At 39.7% G+C, this 18,521-nt stretch overlaps 1 long non-coding RNA gene across 3 annotated transcripts; it reads right to left on the bottom strand.

Moving 5' to 3' along the window:
- Positions 1–2,460: 2,460 nt before the first annotated feature.
- On the bottom strand, positions 2,461–16,864 carry LOC106021484. Of its 3 annotated transcripts, XR_005881351.1 has the most exons (5): positions 16,595–16,864; positions 9,644–9,782; positions 6,483–6,595; positions 3,414–3,549; positions 2,461–3,211 (listed from the first exon to the last, which is right to left on the bottom strand). It is a non-coding gene; the product is annotated as an uncharacterized LOC106021484 (long non-coding RNA). The 3 variants fall into 3 exon arrangements; XR_002383657.2 differs by lacking the exon at positions 6,483–6,595 and having other exon boundaries at positions 16,595–16,858; XR_001196742.3 differs by lacking the exons at positions 6,483–6,595; positions 9,644–9,782 and having other exon boundaries at positions 16,595–16,850.
- Between the last annotated feature and the right edge of the window lie 1,657 nt (positions 16,865–18,521).

Here is an 18,521-nt window from a genome sequence, read left to right as displayed (position 1 = left end):
TTATAGTAGAGAGGTTAGGAAAGAAAGGGGTGAGTAGGCTGTTCATTAAATTCCTAGTGATAAAACAATAACTAAATAAAGATGAGAGAGAGAGAGAACGGAAAGGAAGCAGATAATAAAAGATTGTCTGACTAGATAGTGGCCAACCATTCCCACTGTGGAATGAAATGGACATCCAGATTCCAAAATACTCTAGTGGCTATTAATCTAAAGAAGTACATACTAAGAGAAATTAAAATTGAGTTGTCAAAGTCAAACACCAGAGATTTTGGAAGCCCTGAGATAAAGTGACATCACATACAAGGAAGGTGTGGTAGGACTCTCAAGGGATTTCTCATTGCAATCTTGCCAGGCAGAGAGATGCACAGTGACATGTTCAAATGCTAAAGAAAAATAGTGTCAGTCAAGAGTATTATATCTGCCGAAAGTCACTCCAAAGATAAAGTCGAAGTGCCTTCCAGATAAATAAGAACTGAGGGAGTTCATCACCACTGCATTTATCAAAGTAAGAAACGCTAAAGAGAATTTTTAATTGAAATGAAAATATAATGATCTTACATAAGCATATGAAGGTAAGAAGTTCAATGGTAAAGGTAAATGCATAGTCAAATACAGACTGGTAAAATACTGTAATTTACAGTGTATAAATTAATTTCATCTATGGTACTAGACATAAATAAAAAATAAATACAGCTCTAAACTATAATTTGTAATATTAATGACACCATGGTATAGAGGGCTGAAGGTGTGGTCCAGTATCAGAATGTTTACTGATGATACTCAATCGCAAGTATTCCCAATAAAATGCATGAATAAAATAAAACATAAAAATCATATGCACTGTTGAAAGTAAGTTGCAGTCAGCTTGACGTCAGTATTATAAATATGTCATGCTATGCAAACCCTATGGTAAACACAAAGACAATACCTGTAGATTGTGCATAGAGGAAAAGGAGATTACAACTATCCCCTGAAAAATAAGTCAGAAAAACACAGAGAGGAAAAGAAAGACCACAAAACTATAAAACAGACTAAAAGGTAGACATAAGGTCTTCTCTATAATAAACTGTTTTGAATACATTGATTAAACCCCCTGGTCATAAGACATAAGGGTATCTGAAGCCATGTTTCTCATCCTTCCTAATGCTGTGTTCCTCATGTTGTGGTGACCCAACCATAAAATTATTTTTGTTGCTATTTCATAGCTGTAATTTTGTTACTGTTGTGAATCTTAATTTAAACATTTTCAGAGATGTCAGTTTGTCAATGGGGTTGCAATCCACAGGTTGATAAATGCTGATCTGAATGCATTTTTTAAAAATCCAACTATTTCCTGTCTACAAGAAATTTGCTTGGGAGTTAAAGATATGCACAGGACAAAAGTAAGGTATAGAAAATGTTTCTTACAAGCAATAATGAAAAAAGAACAGAGGCACACAGACTAGTAAAAGATACCTTAACTTAAAAAAAGACAAGAAAAATAAGGGAGGATATATGTAATGACAAAAGTAGCCAATTAGCCAGAATTTGTACTCAGAGCATCCAAATATATGAAGCAAACATTGACAGGACTGTAGAAACACACAGCAACACAAAACAGTAGAAGGTTACAATATTCTCCTATCAATAACAGATGAGACATTCTCCTATCAATAACAGACGGGACATTCAGACAGAAATCAGTAAATGAACCATAAGCCTGAAAAGAAGAAATACGACAGATGTACTAAACTCAGATATGAAGAATAGTCTATCTATTGGACACAGAACTCAAAAGTATAATGGGACAGTCTGCAGTATGTTAGATCGCTATAAGTTCTTAACGAATTATGTAATGTTTAAGCCATACAAAACATCATTTCCATTCCTAACAAAATGAAAGTAAAAATCAGAAATTATCAGACACATGGAAATAAATAACTTACTCTTGTATAGTCAGTGGGCCAATGAATAAGTCAAAAGCTAAAAGAATGTCTTGAGACTACTGAAAACAAAAACACAAGGACCAAAACTTATTTTATTCAATATGACAATGTGTATAGCTAACAATACTTAAACATTAATGTTAATTTAATGTTATGTTTTCTTTATAATAATTAAAAACAAACTCGAAACCTGTTAAATGAGAAACAAATAGCAGCTATACTATTTATAACATATAAAAATATGTTATCCAGATATAGACAGTCAAGAACAAGGCTTTTTAATTTTTCCACTCCTGACCCCTTTACACCTGAGAAATTTCTACATGACCATTGCTATACAGGTATCTAAAATGGGTGTATATTTACTCATAAAAAATTAAACAATTATTTGGTACGTATATAATTTTACCATTTATTAAAAACTAAATCAAATCTAGTTACTCATAAAAAGGGAATACTTGCTAATGTTTACATAAGGAACTGAATCTTAACTGATTATTTGATACTTCAAGATACAGAACATGTTGAATATTTGTTCAGGTGATCAATATTTATTTTTATAATCATCAATTCTGAGAACAACATTCTTCATTAATACATAGCATAAATGTAAGAGTATGTTTAGATCCATTTCAGAAATTATGAGAAACTCTGCCTTAATCACAAAACAAAATTCATCGAGTGATTTTTCTTGGTAATGTTTTGTATTTTTTAATTAAAATATAATTACATCACTTTCCCCTTCCCTTTTCTCCCTCTATCTACTACTCCCAAGTTCCCCAAACACTCACACTAATAGCGTCTTCTTGTTCCATTGTTATTGTTACATGTATATATGCACAAATATATAAATACAACCTTTTGAGTCCATTCTATTGTTTGTATATAAATGGTTTCAGAGATACTGTTTGTGTTAGTTAACTAATTATGGAGCTTATTCCTAACGGAAGATGACTCTCCCATTTCTCAGCACTCATCAGTTGACTATGTTCCTTATCCAGGGATGTGGCCCTGTGAGGTTTTTTTCCTCTTTCAAGTCTATTGACATTGCCATTGTTCAGATCTTGTTTATGCAGACACTTCTAGGAGAAACTGTTTCACAGCAGACTTCCTGGTAATTTGGTTCTTACAATCTTCCCATCCCCTGTTGTGGAATGTTTAAAAAACATAGATGCAGGAGCTGTGGTGCAGATGTGTCCTTTGGGGCTGGGCTCCACAGGATTGATTGGTGGCTGCTTTGTGTCCAGTCATGGATTTTTGTGATGGCCTTCATTTGCTGTAAAGAGCTTGTTGATAAAGGGTGATAGTTACACTTATTTATAATATAGTCAGGAACTAATCTAGTCTAACAGCCTTTTCTAAGATCTATGACCTCACTATGCAGGGAAAGTTGGATAGGTTTCTAGTACTGCACATGGTTTTCCTCCCGTTGAATGGGCTTAAGTACAATCAATCTTTGGTTACCACCAACATGTTAGTGCCACTTACCTCACATATTGGTTGACTTTATGGATATCTTGCCATTCTGGTCATTGCCATGGTTGGTAGGTATCACAGCTGGGTAGGACTATTAACTGCTTCCTTCTCTTGGCAGCTTGAATAGCATTTTCTGGTACCCTGGAAGCTAGAGCACGGGAAAGAGGCTTTCAGGTCATATGCAGCTCAAATAATTTGGGTATTGTATCTTAGGTGTCCAGTATATGGGTACAGTAGTAGGGGTTTAACTTCAGTCTCTGGGAGGTAACCAAGGGCAGCAGCAACGGATTATATTGTTTGGGGAGTCTCTTAAATACCCTAGCCAGTCATTCAAGAGGAGATGCCCCATGCCTGTTCCTGGGGGTTCTGTTAATCTGTTTCTTGTGGGGAGCATTGTCAGCCCCAATGATGTAACTTCCTTTAAGGTATATATTACATACACATCCACGCACGCACATGTCTTATATGATTTTAGGTAAATGAAAATAAGATCCTTGTAGCTTTATCAAACATCCTTGGTGCTATTTCTCCCTTCTCCTCCTTTATTGACCTTTCCTTGTATTTGTCTTTTGGGGTCTAGGTTACCTCACTCGTTATAATCTTTTCTGCATCCATCTAATTACCCAGGAAAGGCAGCTCATTAACTCACTGAATTACATATTTTTAAAGAAACTCAGCTCAGCAACTCATACAGCAATTTTTTAAATCAAATCATCTAAAACAATGCAATACAAATATACACTAATTTGATCTTGAGAACTGAGGAATTAGACATATCTATGCACACGCACGCACACACACACACACACACACACACAGAGAGAGAGAGAGACAGAGAGAGAATTAAAATACTGTAGAAAAGCAAAAAATTTTGTATAGACACTACGAACACTACAATTTATAATATACACTAGTCTCAAATCTGAGCCATGTATTTCAAACAGCATTCATAGGCTTAGCGTAGCATGACAGTAAGCAATGGGGCAAAATGTGTCTGTACTCTCAGACCGAAGGCTGCAGTGAAGTCCCGTGATGCAACACAGGTGGGCACTGCCAAAAACACCTTCGAATCACTACACATAAAACTTGGAATTTGCTTTTGTTTGTTGCATATTCAGAAACATTTCGCTGAGGCTAGATAGATGACTCGGCAGTTAAAGGCTAGTCTCACAACTAAAGATCCAAGAAACGGTTCACTGTTGCCAGCTGTTGTGAACCCCCCCCCACACACATAATAAGTTGTAGAATTTCACATGGGGTCATGACTCCTAGGATAAGAAACTGTGTCTCAGTCATCTAATCCAGTGACTCTGAAACAGTGAGATCATTCTTCGTTTATCAGATTCCTGTAAAACCAAATGGAAACCACAAAAGTTGAACCACTAGTGCTGAGTTTTTCAGGAGGAATCCAGATGCCAAACAGTATAGGCTAAACTCCAGATTGCCAGGATCCCCTGGTCTAGTAATGCTTCATTGACAAAGAAGCCTGGATTTCGGAAGGAATATGTCCTCACACTGGAGTACCCAGCGCACCCAGCCAACCATCAAGGCCATGGAGACAGAAGGACAGGTGATGATGGGTTGTGGAAGAATGCTTAACACTAACTACCAGTCAGCACACAGTAGTTTTTAACATCTACTTGTTTCTGTTAAAGAAACAACAGCCTTTCATTCAAAGACTTTTGAAATTTCATAAGACCAGAAAAGAAAAACATATAATCCCACCAGTTATGTACACATCTATTAGCATGTGAATGTTTTCTGTCTTTTAATGAATAGATTGTTGGGTTTTGCTGAACTGTGATCATTCTGTGTTCAATTTTGCATCCTGCTTTTTTCACATTATTACAGCATAAGCACTTTCCATTTGTAAACAACATTTCTTTCACAGCTTCACAATATGCTTTCATGTGGTTATACTGCATGGAATATTTTTTTCTAGTTTTTCACCACTTTGAATAATGTTTGAATGGGCATGTATATACATGGAACTATCTTTTTAATGATGTACTGAGGAGAAAATATGAAGTCAATGAATTCTAATCATTGTCAAATCACATTCATACTTCATTTATATGAAATTACATAAATGCTTTAAATTCTAAAAATAGACATACAAGTATTCACTATTATTTCCCTTGGATCTGGAAGTTGACAACTAGTAAGTGGTCTGTTACATTCTTTCACCATATTTGCAAACACATACATTATATAACTCACTTACATATAACTACTAAATTAAGACCATTGTATATAAGTCTAAAACAGTTTAGTTCTTAATGTAATTGCTTGTGAACATAGTCTTATGTCAGAAGTAATACTTCAGGGGCTGGGAAGATGTCTCAGTGAGTAAAGTGATCTTCACACAAGCATGAAGATCAGAGTTCAGATCCCCAGGGCCCACCCAGAATGGTGGCTGGTGCCTGTAACCCCAGTAGTATCTAGAGTAACAGAAACTGGGGAGACCCCAGGGGCTCACTAGCCAGCCAGAAACAGTAAACCAGATATTTTTATATTTACTGTGAAAGGCATCTGTTTTTGAACAACTAGAAGGCCAGGAAATGCCCAACACTTCTCTCCTTGACCTGTCTATCTTCCCCTGCCACGGTGGCTTGTAAGAGGTGATCCTTCTGAACTCACTGGGTTGAATATGTTAAGAGTAGAGAAGGAGACCTGCTCCTGACCCGTTGGGAAGTGAACCCAGTGGGATCCTCTGTTTCAGGAGTGAGTGAGCCAGAAGACATCTCCAGTTCTGGGAGGTCCTGTGGCAGAAACATCCAGACACTCCCCCAGATGACAGCTCCCTCCTAGCCTCTGGCTCCTGCTTCATCCTTTGCTTGTTGTCTAGCAGAGGCTTTCTCTTTTATAGCCTAGAAACACGCCGTCAATAAATACAATAAATATAATATCCTGGCCCCTTTTAGAACAGCTCTGTAAGTGCCTCCCATCTTCCAGGTTCTCTGAAGGATTTGCTGGGTCTTCACTATGACCAAGTGGCTTCTAATCACAGCTTGTCCAACCCCTCCCCTTCCTTCACCTCTCTGCAGATGTTGACGCTAACAGCTGCCTCAATAAACTTACATAGGTGTTTCCAAAGTCTTGTTCTCTCTGTTTCCTTCCTGGGATGGAGCTCCATCTCTGCCATTAACTTGGTCCATGACTGTAAGCAGTCCTCATTTCTGGGCCTCATTTTCCTAGTGTGCAAAGTAACAGGCTTTGCCTTAATTTTCCACACCTACTTACTTTACTTAATGGATTTTATGTGATCTCTGATTTCAACAACAAAAGTTGTTTTTTATAAAAATCATTGACCAGGAACCAAAGCATTTGTCAGGGTGCTAGTTATTAATGAACGCATATGACTCAACAGGCCTTGTTCTGTGGCATAGCCCAGAGCCTGCCCCTGTGAAGAGCCTCTAGGCTAGAGTGCAAGCACAAACAACCTCCCCTTCCCAGAGGAGCAAAGTTCAACTGAAAGATACTGTCTACTGTGTTCCTGGGGAGGTACCTGAATAGAAGCCACAGGACCATCCACACCAAAAGAAATCAACCTCTCATTCACAAAAAAGATACATAGGTGCTCTAGGACTCCAAAAACAAATAAAAGAAACAAACCAACCAGGCTTAATCCCTAACAAATGTACACCCAGTATTCTTCTTTTACATAGGTAATAGTTCATTTAATCCCCACAACCCTCCCTGCAAATTGCCCAACACCATTCCCATTTTATAAATGAAGCCACAGAGGACATGTAACAGCACAAACTCACATGTCATGTACTTACAAGAGCCAAGGCTACTTTCCCTGGTTTTACTGAACTACAAAGTACATGCCTACTCCTGTGCCTGCTACCTCAGTGAGAGCTAGCAAGCAACTGGAGGGCAAGCCACGCAGCTTTCCCCTTGGAATCCTGAGCACCTGGCATGGTGTCAATCACCTGTTACTAAATACTGATTAATGACATTAATTACTTAAGATTTCAAATTCTCAGAGTGGCATTTCCATCACATTATCATACAATCAGCCTTCTTACATCCATCCCCTCAAAATGCTCAGCCTTCGAAGGAGACCAATAGGAGAAAAACAGCTCATCTCTCCTTCACAGTGTGTTCCGTCCTGTGCTGTTTGCAAGAGTACCCCACCTGTCCTGATAAGTTAGGGTCCCACTGATTACCCCTAAACCCAGTATGCTTGAAAAGATGGATTCACATATATCTTCACATATCCATAAAAACCATCCTAAAGATATTGGGTATGAAATTCAATGAGACTTGTGTATGTATGTACTGCTGCCTCTGAGGTTATCATTGCTTTAATGAAAAAAGCTTTAAAAACCTCATGAAGGCTGTAATTAAATTTATAAGCAGCCTTTCTCACAACTTTAACAAAAGATGTCTAACTGGTGGTGTGTGTGCGTGTATGTTTTGTGAGTGTATGTGTGTGTGTTAAAATCCTCCTCCATAAGGATTATGGCTCCCCCGCTGTTTGGAAAAGATCATCTCACTTGTAACACTAATAACTTGAGCAGGGGAGAAGCTGGCCTGGTGAATGGAATGCACTTCACTGCACATCTTGGCTCAGCTAGAAATCGGAAACAGATGGTCCTTGCGGCTGCTTTCCCACTCCAGCCCGCTCACTGCCAGCCTGTGGTCTTCAGTGGGCTGCTGCTGGCAGTCTGTGACTTGAACATAGTAGGACGTGGCAAAAGAAATCAAATCTTTTCCAATGAGCAGCAAGTTATAATGAAATTTGACAGATCTGACATTCTATACCTAACATCTAGTTGGAATATATTAACCTTTTAGTTTTCTTAAGCATCTTGTATAGAAGTTGTGAATGTACTTATTAGAAGCTGTGTTGCATGCCTTCTCTCTTTCTTTTTTCTTTCTTCTTTTTTCCTTTTTAACAAGGGGCAGAGGGTTTAGCCCAGTCTTGGGTGGCAGCTGGCTAGCAGAGAAAGCAGAGCGAGATTAAAAGTCAAGGAACTTCTAAATAGAAACGAGGAGCAAGAGCTGCCACTAAGGGGGAAATTAATTCTTTGTGCGACATGGTGGGTGAGTTCCTGCTGGAAAAAGCATCCGTGTTTCTCTGAAGGACAAAATCTACATGTCTGCATGCACACACACAGGCAAAAGTATGACCAGTCCCACAGCATATCATTCAAATGGAATGGGCCTGTCTGGACCCCCTGTATCTTCAACAATACCTTTTTTTGGCTTATGAATTTGCTTCTACCATGCTGCAAGGTGGCTTGGGACACCAGTGTATTTATACTTAGAAATGATGTGTATCTGTGCTGAGAACTTTGCCACTTTTATTGAAAAAAAAGAAAAGAAAGAAAGAAACTCCCTCCAAAAAGGGTGGTGAGCATTTTCTGGCCGTGGAAGAACTGAACTCGCTACCTTTCAACATTGGTTCTTCCACGTGCGTAAAAGTTGATGATGAGTGAACGCATTCACTTAAAAACTGCACCACAGTGTACTGAGTTGCATTTAGGAATTTTTTCCACCTGACTACAGTTAGAGGAAAGACCTAGGTATTAATAGTAGATAATCTCTTTTCAGGACAGGTTTCTCTTTTCTTTTCATTTTTAATCTTACATGCCCGTTTGCCCTAACCTGGGCTCTGAAGCCTCAGCAATAGGGTACCTTTCTAATTTCAGGGGTTCAGAGACAGTGATGATTCAAGACAGCAGTTGTGAAGCCCAACACCTAATTCTACAAAAGAAATACAATGTATTACTGTCTTAGAATAGGAAAAGCGTGGGGAGGGATATATTTTAGCCAAGCAGATGGAGGCGGAATCGTTCCCTTTTTTAAAACCAAATCTTGTTTGTAGTTCAGATTGGCCCTTCATCTGCAGTTCTCTTGTCTATACCTCCTAGGATCACAGGTGTACATTAACACACCAGGATGGTCTTTGATCTTCCTGAACTTTGAATCTCTTACCTGTTGGACTCACACCTGAAAATTGCAAATAACAACAACCTCCTAGGGTTGTAATGCATGTTTCACGTGCATCACCTAAAAGCATCTTAAGAGATGCCTGGCATACAGCAGGTGCTAAATCCTATCAGTGACTTCAGAGGTAATACCACGGATGAAAGGGCTAGACTCAACTCCTGGGCTTCGCCCTCATTCTATTTCTAACTTAGGATCCCTAAATAGGACACTTTGCCTCCCAGCGTCTGTTTCTGTTTGTAAAATATGGTTAATAATAAGTCTACCTCATAGGAACCTACCTGGAAAAAATACTTAAGGCTCTTGGAACATCGCCTGGCTGAGAGGAAATGCTGGATAAACGTTAGCTGTTATTACATGCTGTGTTCAAATCACGTGTTCTTGTAGAGTTTCACATTTCCAAGGGTTCTGGAAACAAAGCTTAAAAGGAGAGGGAAATGCATTTAATTGCTGGCACTGCAGAGATGCTATTTAATGGATGGATGAATGGATAAAAGACATATGTTCATCAAAGACAGGTAGTAATACAGCCAGTCTATCTGAAGTCGACACAGAAGGGTGACATAGATAAGGAAGGCAAGAAGGAGTCAGAGAGCTGCAGATCGCTGTGGAGCAGAGCTCTGACCCAGACAATGTGCTAAACAAGAAACAGCATGAGCAGCAAGGAAAAAGGAGTCTGTGGGGCTGTGAGGCTGCAACTGGCTCTCTAGGTGGGCAGACTTCTGTGTCTTCTGCTCTTCTTGACCTAACCACTGGGGAACCTCCAGCCATTCTCCCAGCCACTGGAACAAAGGAAGACACAGCCCTGCCTCAGGAATCTCAGGTGTAGGTGGGAAGGGGGGGGGGCTGGAAGACATGGTTTTGGGAGTGGATACTAGTATCAGAGCTGTGCTGGGACAAGGCACAGATTATTAGGAGAGAACAGAAGAGAGACAACCTAGCCTCACAGCCCAAGACCAGAAGATAGAAAAACAAGGCACAACTCAAGAGAGGAACAGAATATACAAAATAGTGGTAACAGCACGGTGCTTTTTACATATTAGTAAATATGCACTTGACGCATATTTCTGCTTATAAATTCACATACATACATACTCCTACAAAATAAATGTCATTTTCTTTGAATACTTGATTAGTATAGGACACAGAAAATCAGAGAAGTTAATTAAGACGGGAGAGGTCACACAGTCAGTAACCCCCAAAGCAGGGTATGAGACTTCAGAAACAGTACTCTCAATCACTCTGCTACCCAAGCCTCTGAAAAACATTACTATTCCATTACACACTGCCCTTTGGCAGCACAGAACCAGAATCGGAGCCGTTCATCGGCATTGTACATTGTACACCTGTTGACAGCAATCTTGGAGGCCGTACCCACGGCACTGGAGGACAGACCCTGCCGCAAATCTTGTGCTCTGGCATCAATGAATATATATATATATGTATATATATATATGATGTTTCAGTTTGGGAACTTTGTCTGTGATGACCAGAGCAAGGTTAGAAAGTCATTGGCGCTTGGTCTCAGCCTTCTTGTGATGGTCCATTTCATTCCTGGGGCTTCTCTTTATCCCCTTATCACCTGGACCTCATTCGGTCTCCTGATTGTACAGTTAGGGGATCCCGCGTCTTATAATACATACTCAAGGAAAGTTTAAAAAGAAAAAGAAGCCCAGACTCTATGGGCTTCTTTCCCCCATGGGAATGCTGCCTTTGCCTTAGATCCACTTACGTGCACGGAGAAGTGTTCAAATGACAAGAGTTAAATTCAAACCATGTAGCCGCTTTCTGCTACATTTTTTTTCCTGACTGAAGGCAAACCATTTAGATGTTTGTTTCAAAAAAGGCATCTGTCAGCAATCAAAGAGGGGAAAATGCATAAAGCAATGCAATTGTTTGGAGTAGCATTTCCTGGATCATGTTAAATGCTTGAATTGTTCCCCATTATGCTCACCAAATAATTTTATTTCCCACAATAATTGCAATATTTAACATGTTTTATTTAATCTTGTTTTAAGGCTATTAACAATGGGCCACACTGTGGAAAGACTGCTATATGAGGAAGGGCTGCTTCCATCAGGCTTTTAGTTGACAATGATCAAGTTAAATGCATCTAATTGTTGTGGATTTAAAGCTATCATCCAAAAACTATCTAACAATCCTTTGTTCAAAACTACTGTGTTATCTGCCGCAAAGTCCCCTCAGGTATTCCATCACTCACAAAACGAAAACTGGATGCCAGTTTAGGCAGTACCCCATTCATTCATAAATAATGGACAAGCATACGATGTTTTGAATCCTAGAAATGCTGTGCCTCAGAGGACAAACACCTCCAACGCCAGAGGTTTCTGACTTAGACATGGAAAGGCTACAGCCTCACAGGTACACATGTCCGTGAACCTTTATGCAGGAGAGGAAGCTGGAGGAGACAGAGTGGGAAAGAGAGCCCAAGGGAAGTGATGGGTGGGACAGGAGCTGCTGAATGCTGCTTCCTTGTCCTGGTCCTTCAGAGGGGTCAAGTTACTATTTTACGTTTTACATAGAATTTACAAACTCTTTCCTTCTCTTTCTCCAGATGGTGATTGCACAAGGCTGTGGGGGTTCTGGTATGAAATGTTGGGGTGCATTTCTGGAAGGAGCATGTGCCCCTCATCAGACTCCGGCGCCCATCTGACATTTGCTATGCTCTCACAGAGTCTACAAAGAGATCTGAGCCAAGGACATGCAAACTCAGAGAACCTTCCTAAGAGTGAGAATAATTCTCCTAGCCCCGTGTTACTAGAGGATTACAATGGGGGACGAGAGAGAAGGAACAAATGGCTGATTTATTTTATGTACTGTACTTCCCTAAGAGCAGCCTGTACGCCACGACTAAAAGGAGAAAACACCTCTGACTCTAAAGATTAAAAATTACTTTACTGAAATTATTTTGGTCAAAAATAGCTATCTTCTATACTACCATAAGGATAAAAAGATAATAATAATAATAATAATAATAATTAATAGTAACCCCTACTACTACTATTAAAGAATAGGCCATACAGAAAAAAGTGATCAAATTTAACCTCTTTGAAACTTAAAGACCTGTACAAAAGCTACCAAAGAATAATTAGATTGAAAATATGACTAGGAAAAGCCCATTAGATAGTTGAACTGTAAAAACACTACTCTTCAATGATCACAGTTGGGTCATTTCGAGAAATAGTGAACAATTCTCCTGGGCCCCGAGGTGCCCACAAGGAAGGCTTCTGGGCACAGAACTGTAGACCATTATTGGTGGGAACTTGGGGGCCCTAGGGTTGCTCATCTTCAAAAGACAGCTGAGGGTGAGTGTTGCTGTTGCACAGGTGTTATCTGTAGCCCAGCCCAGCTCAGCTCACAGGAATGACAGCTCCCAAATGCAAGTGACCACATACAAGAGATTCTGGACATTTACTTTCCCCCAGTAGTTCAAATAAGTGGCTTGAATCCAGCAGCTGTCTCGAGTTTTTCCCACTTAACACAATTCATTTCTTAGTACTTCTTATTTCGAGGTCCATGTTCTTGCATTTCTCATGCAACAACAACAACAAAAGCTTAACTTGAAATCTCCACAAAACAATAAAGATGGCTAGGTCATACTAAGGAAATCAGAGTTAATTTTTCCTGGTTAGTGAGACTCTCCTATCAAATTTAGGGAGAACTGTGTAAAGATGAATTGATAATGACTGCTTGCTTTATTTTTAAAGAATGAAGACCCCCAGAATTCATCTTAGCAACATCAAAAATATAGATATATATAGCCTAGTGTTAGCCAGAGTGAGTACCACATCAGGAATGTAGTAATTTACTCACATGAAAACACAACTAAACACCATGTCAACTGAACCAGAAAGCAAGGGACTCCGATGCTGGCATCTTGTATTTAGGTTCTTTCATAACCAAATTAACTAACGAATTAATTAAACTTAAGAAAAACCAAGCAAGGTGTAGAAGGAGAAGTATTCTTCCCTGGAACACTTTTCTCCTTAGAAAATCTATTCAGTTATTCCCAAATTTAGTTTCAGACTCTTTGCTTTGCTTCCAATGGAGACGCGCAGCACAGCAGAAGCGAAGCGAACACTTTCTGAAATGCACAGCTCACGTTCTTGAAGAGAGTGGCTGTGAAAAACAGATACTGAATCAGACTTAAAGTCTGAGTTGGGGGGGGAGGGAAAAAAACGCCCCAAACATTGCATGATAGTCTCTAAGCAGTTCCATCTGTCAGGCAGAAATTTTAGGCTAATAGCCTGTGGCGATCTCCCTCCGCAGTCCACTACCTGCCTTTGTCCTATTAAATCTCTTTATTCTCCTAAAAAAAAAAAAAAAAAAAAAAAAGAGGGGGGGTTGGTTGTTGGAAGGAAAGGAAAAACCTTGCAGACCAAAATCATCTGAGTGATGAAGCCCTAATTTTAACCACCTCCCTTTGATGTGTAGCAGTGGGCTCTTGTTTTAAAGAGGGAGAGGGGAAGACACTGCAGCAGCAGACTCCTCATCTCCACTTCACCTTGCCACTGGGTCTGGGAGAGATTGGTTCATTGTCAAGGAGATTTTTTTTTTTACCCATGATTCCATATGGTATGGACCGGACTACATGTTGCCCCACATGCCACTGCAAATGTTTTCTCAATTAGGTGTCTTATCTCCCGTGAGTTAGCATCAGATGAAGCTTGCTGACAGCGTAATGGCAGGGAAAGCTTCCGACGGCTCCATCAAATGGCAGCTTTGCTACGACATCTCGGCCAGAACTTGGTGGATGGTGAGTTGGCAGCCGGGACTGCCTCTTTTTTTTCCTTTTCCCCCCCTTTTCTACTTTCCCTCCCTCTTTGACAAAATGTCCCAGACCTCACATTCATCAAACTCACATTTGATTTTTTTCACACTCTTCAGTGGGGCTGCCTCACACTGCTCCCTCTTGCCACCCTCCCTCTCCCTGCCACTCTGCAACTTGAGTTCCCAGCAATGTTTGCCCTTGTTCTCTATGGGACAGTATTTGGTGCTTTGGGGTTTTATTATTATTATTATTAAGAATATTTTTAAAGTATCAAAAGTTTTCAGGCAGAATTCAGCATTTCAGCCAGAGCCATCTGCAGATAGAAAAGACGCCGTTTGTCCTGTCCCTTGGTTTTTGTGTCCTCTCTCTAGCTTCTCACCCTATTCACTTGTTTTTGAGAACTATAGGGTGCATGATTCCTTGGCTGTGAAATTTTCCAGGGGTGCATATTGAGTATTGGAGGAAAGCAAGCCCCGTGTGAATCCTTTCATGCCCCAGTAATTGGAATGCTTCAAGTCACCTGTGAAAGTCCTCCATTCCTCATCTCCCATTAGGGGACCACAGCTCTCACATCTAACTTTTCCATGTTTGTTTATGTTGGAGGAGCAGATCTTCTGCCTCTTAGAACCGCCAGTTCTGAGTGGAACAGAGCTGCACACCCTTTCATTCAGTTACTCTGGGCAAAAGAAAGTTTAAGGAACTTCCAACTTGTAGCTGCAGAATGAGTTAACTCACATGTCATGGTCAACCAGGCCAGACAACCTTTGACTTCTGGGATCTACGAGCTAGAGGGAAGTGGGAGGATGTACAATAGCTCATTGTCACAGGAGACGCCCGTCCTGTGAGGAAGAGAGTCCCAGAATCATTGCTGTCCTCGTTAGAGTGGTGTCCGTTAAGGATTAATTCGTTAGCACCGCATTCCTAGTTTTCCGTAATTATTATTCTTGCAGCAAGCGTGAATTCTTCCAGGGAGTGAAAAAAAAGTTTGCTCCCAGGACAATGAATGTATTATCCGTTCCTAACTGGACCGTGAACTTCAGCTCATTTCACATAGATATCAGTTTAAGAAAAGGAGAGTGTGTGTGATGTGGAAGGGGGAGCCTGGCGAATGGAATTACAAAACAGGGCATGGTTCACTGTACGATCTACAGAAAAAGTACTCTCCCTTCCTGGACAAATGGTGCTATCATTTTGGCAAGATGTAGGAATTCGGAAGACTGAGAGTATTAAAAGTGAACTACTGCGGGATTCTATTCGGCTGCTGCCTGGGATTCAGTATGTCCATTCCAAGGACTTGAGTAAAAGTAGTTGTGGGTATGTGTGTACATGTATATTTTCTCTTGTAATTTCTTAAGTAGACATCGGAAACTTTACCAGTGAGTGATTGCAGGACAATATTACAGACGGCTTTGGGCTAATGAGACTTGCAATCGTCTATCTATTACGACCCTGAACTTTTATTCAAGGCATTTATTTTCCCATTAGACTTTCTGCCAGCAAGAGCAAGGTTTGCTTGTATGAGACAGTGATATTGCTTCAATGCACACAGCTTGTTAAGCACTACAAATGAATTTACTGATTAGTTTGGCAATTATTTTCTAGGCTAAATTGTAAGCTTGGGGGGGAAAAAAGCTGTGCTGATGCCATGTTCTGGGTAAAATACCCTGTTTCCTTACTGTATTTCAAGAGGTACTAGATTTTATAGACTGTTACTTTTATGACAAATTGTGTCATTATTATTATTATTATTATTATTATTATTATTTCTTGCAAAGATCACCAAATACTTCTTTCTTTCTGTCTAATTTGGAAAACTGTAATTTGTTTTCTGTAAAGTTTACTTGGAAGTTGCTTTTCACTTAAAATTATTTTACAGATGTTTTAGCACGGGGAATATAATGTATAGAAGTGGTAGGAGCATTTAGCCATGCGTTTGACTAACGATAAACAATGCTGAAAGATTGCATGCTGCTGTTTAGGCTGCATACTGCAAAGAAGTTTTTCCAGTGCTTCTTGGTTTTTGCTTTAAATAAGGGGTGATAAGTCTACAGGGTCTTTGGCGAAGTTGTAGAAATTACCAAGGGAAGAAATCAAAATTGTAGTTCCCCTTAGGGCTACTGTACATAATAGCATTTTAGATCTACATACCAGTTATACATGATTCTGATATAAATTTTCATTACTGTTAGTAAACTAAGGAAAGGCTTTGATGGAAGGAAAAACAACTAATTACAGGAATACAAATTTCACATTTTCTTTAGATCTTCTTCCCTGAATAGCCCTCACGCCTTTTACCTCAATGTCACCACCTTACTAACCCAAACAATTTTTCCAAGCTGAAAAAAATAAATAAATTTCTCCTGGTTTACATGACTCTTCAAGCAAAGGACAGTTCAAGATCTGAATTTCACATTAAAGGCAAATAAAACTTTAAAATTACCTCCTGTGTCATCTGGCTGCTCAGACTCCGGGCTCATAGTGGGAACCTCCGGCTTGGTCCTCCCAGCATACAAAGGCAACTCAGTGAATGCCCCCTCCGCCCGTGGAGACTCGGCCTCAGCTGCCAGCACCGGGATATGCAATTTTGCTTTTTAATGAATCGTAAACAATTTGTATGGCAAATGAGTTTGTTTGTTTTAGTTTGGGGGCATGTGCTGGGCCAGCTTGTGGAGGATCATCACCTATTCCAGGATTTAGGTGCAAATGGGTGGAGCTCTGGATCATTTTTTAGGTTTTTTTCCCCTAAATAATAAAGACACACTAGGATGAAAGAAGCCAGTCAATAAAAGATTAAGAAGAATGCCCCTCTCCCCTCTCTTTTCGTCCCTGCCCCCCATAACTGCTCTGGTTTACAGCGGAGTTTAGTGCTCTTTCTCATAACTAACTGGAAATCTGTTGGATGAAGTAGTCACCATTGATTTTGAATGTAAGTTTTAGCTTTGTCTTTAGAAGACTGCTTCCACTTAAGAAACAGTTGTTTTACGGTGTAAATTGCTGAGAAGGGACATCACTGGCTGTTACTTCTTTAGGTTAAAAGTAAACACTTTCTTGAGGGCACGCTGCATATAAGAAATTAAAAACCTGTCTGTATGTCAAAAGGGAGCAAGAAAGTATGTGGGGTACTCGAAAGTCTAATGAAAACTTTTAGTCAAAGCCACCAAGTTGTGAACAACTGGAAGGTTGACAGGCAACCGGGTTCCAGCGTGCACATTTTAACAGTAATTACCTTTGGCACTGCCACTTATGAAGAATCTTTTGATATCTGAGCCACGTCTCTAATGCTTTAATCATGTAAATCAAGAAATAGATATTGCGTATCAACTTCATCTCACCGTGTTGTGACATCTCTAGTTGAAACTTTCCGACAGAAAACTAAAGAAAGTGCTCACAAAAATTTCCCCAGCTCTAAACAAATTGGAAATGCCCTGAATACACATACATGCTCTGAGAGATACTTTCCCCCACCAGAATACCTCCATTCTGCCCAAACAGCCCTAAAATGGGCAGAATAACCCTTCTTCTGGCCAAACATAACTTAGTGATAAAGGTTTGTTATGGGAAATTTTATCTGAGGATTCCAAAACACTTGTCTTTCTTCTACCATCCAAATTTAAAGTTTGTAATGACTACAGCAAAAACTACGGGGTGGTTCTGCAACCAGCTGTTGTTACCCAGGCCGAATTCCTAGCCAATTACGTTTGACAATATCTTTAGAAATTGACAAATGGATTTTAATCAATAATTGTTGTTTAGTCCAATTGTTTACAGTGCAAACTTGTTATACCAAAAACATGCTTGGGCAAGAAGGATCTGGGTATGGCTTTTGGTATAAACACCTGTTTTTTGAAATATGCAAGAATAAAGCATATGTCTGTGAATTTACCAATGAAAAGTCCTCACCTGCAGTCTCCTGCCACAATGACTGGCAGCTCATGGAAACCTCTTGCTGCTGTTTGCTTGAATCTGCATGGTGAGCCACCCTGCCCATTTCAGTTTTTAAACGTTAACTGTCAACTGAACAACTTTTCTTGATGGCCATTTTCTGCGGGCCTTTGAAGATAATGCCTAATGAAGACTTTCTTAGGAATTGGAACTAGTCCTTTCAAGATAATGACTGAAATAACTTGGAAACTGCTAAAATGGTAATAAATGAGATGAATGAAAAAGAGGAGACCCAGGAAGAGTCCATGGTTAACATATTTATATACATGGAATTTAGTACATTTGTGTGCTTTTTAAAAAATATTTTATGCAGTGATTGGCTTGATCTGAAATAATTATTAAATAAACAACTTTAAATAGAAGCCACCATTGTAAGTAAGTGCAACCGTATTATGCCTGAGACTATCTGCCAACCTCAGATTTTT

This window comes from Mesocricetus auratus, unplaced genomic scaffold (assembly GCF_017639785.1).
Source record: "Mesocricetus auratus isolate SY011 unplaced genomic scaffold, BCM_Maur_2.0 Super-Scaffold_100014, whole genome shotgun sequence".
NCBI classification, from domain to species: Eukaryota; Metazoa; Chordata; class Mammalia; order Rodentia; family Cricetidae; genus Mesocricetus; species Mesocricetus auratus.
This window is presented reverse-complemented; position numbering and strand designations above follow the sequence as displayed.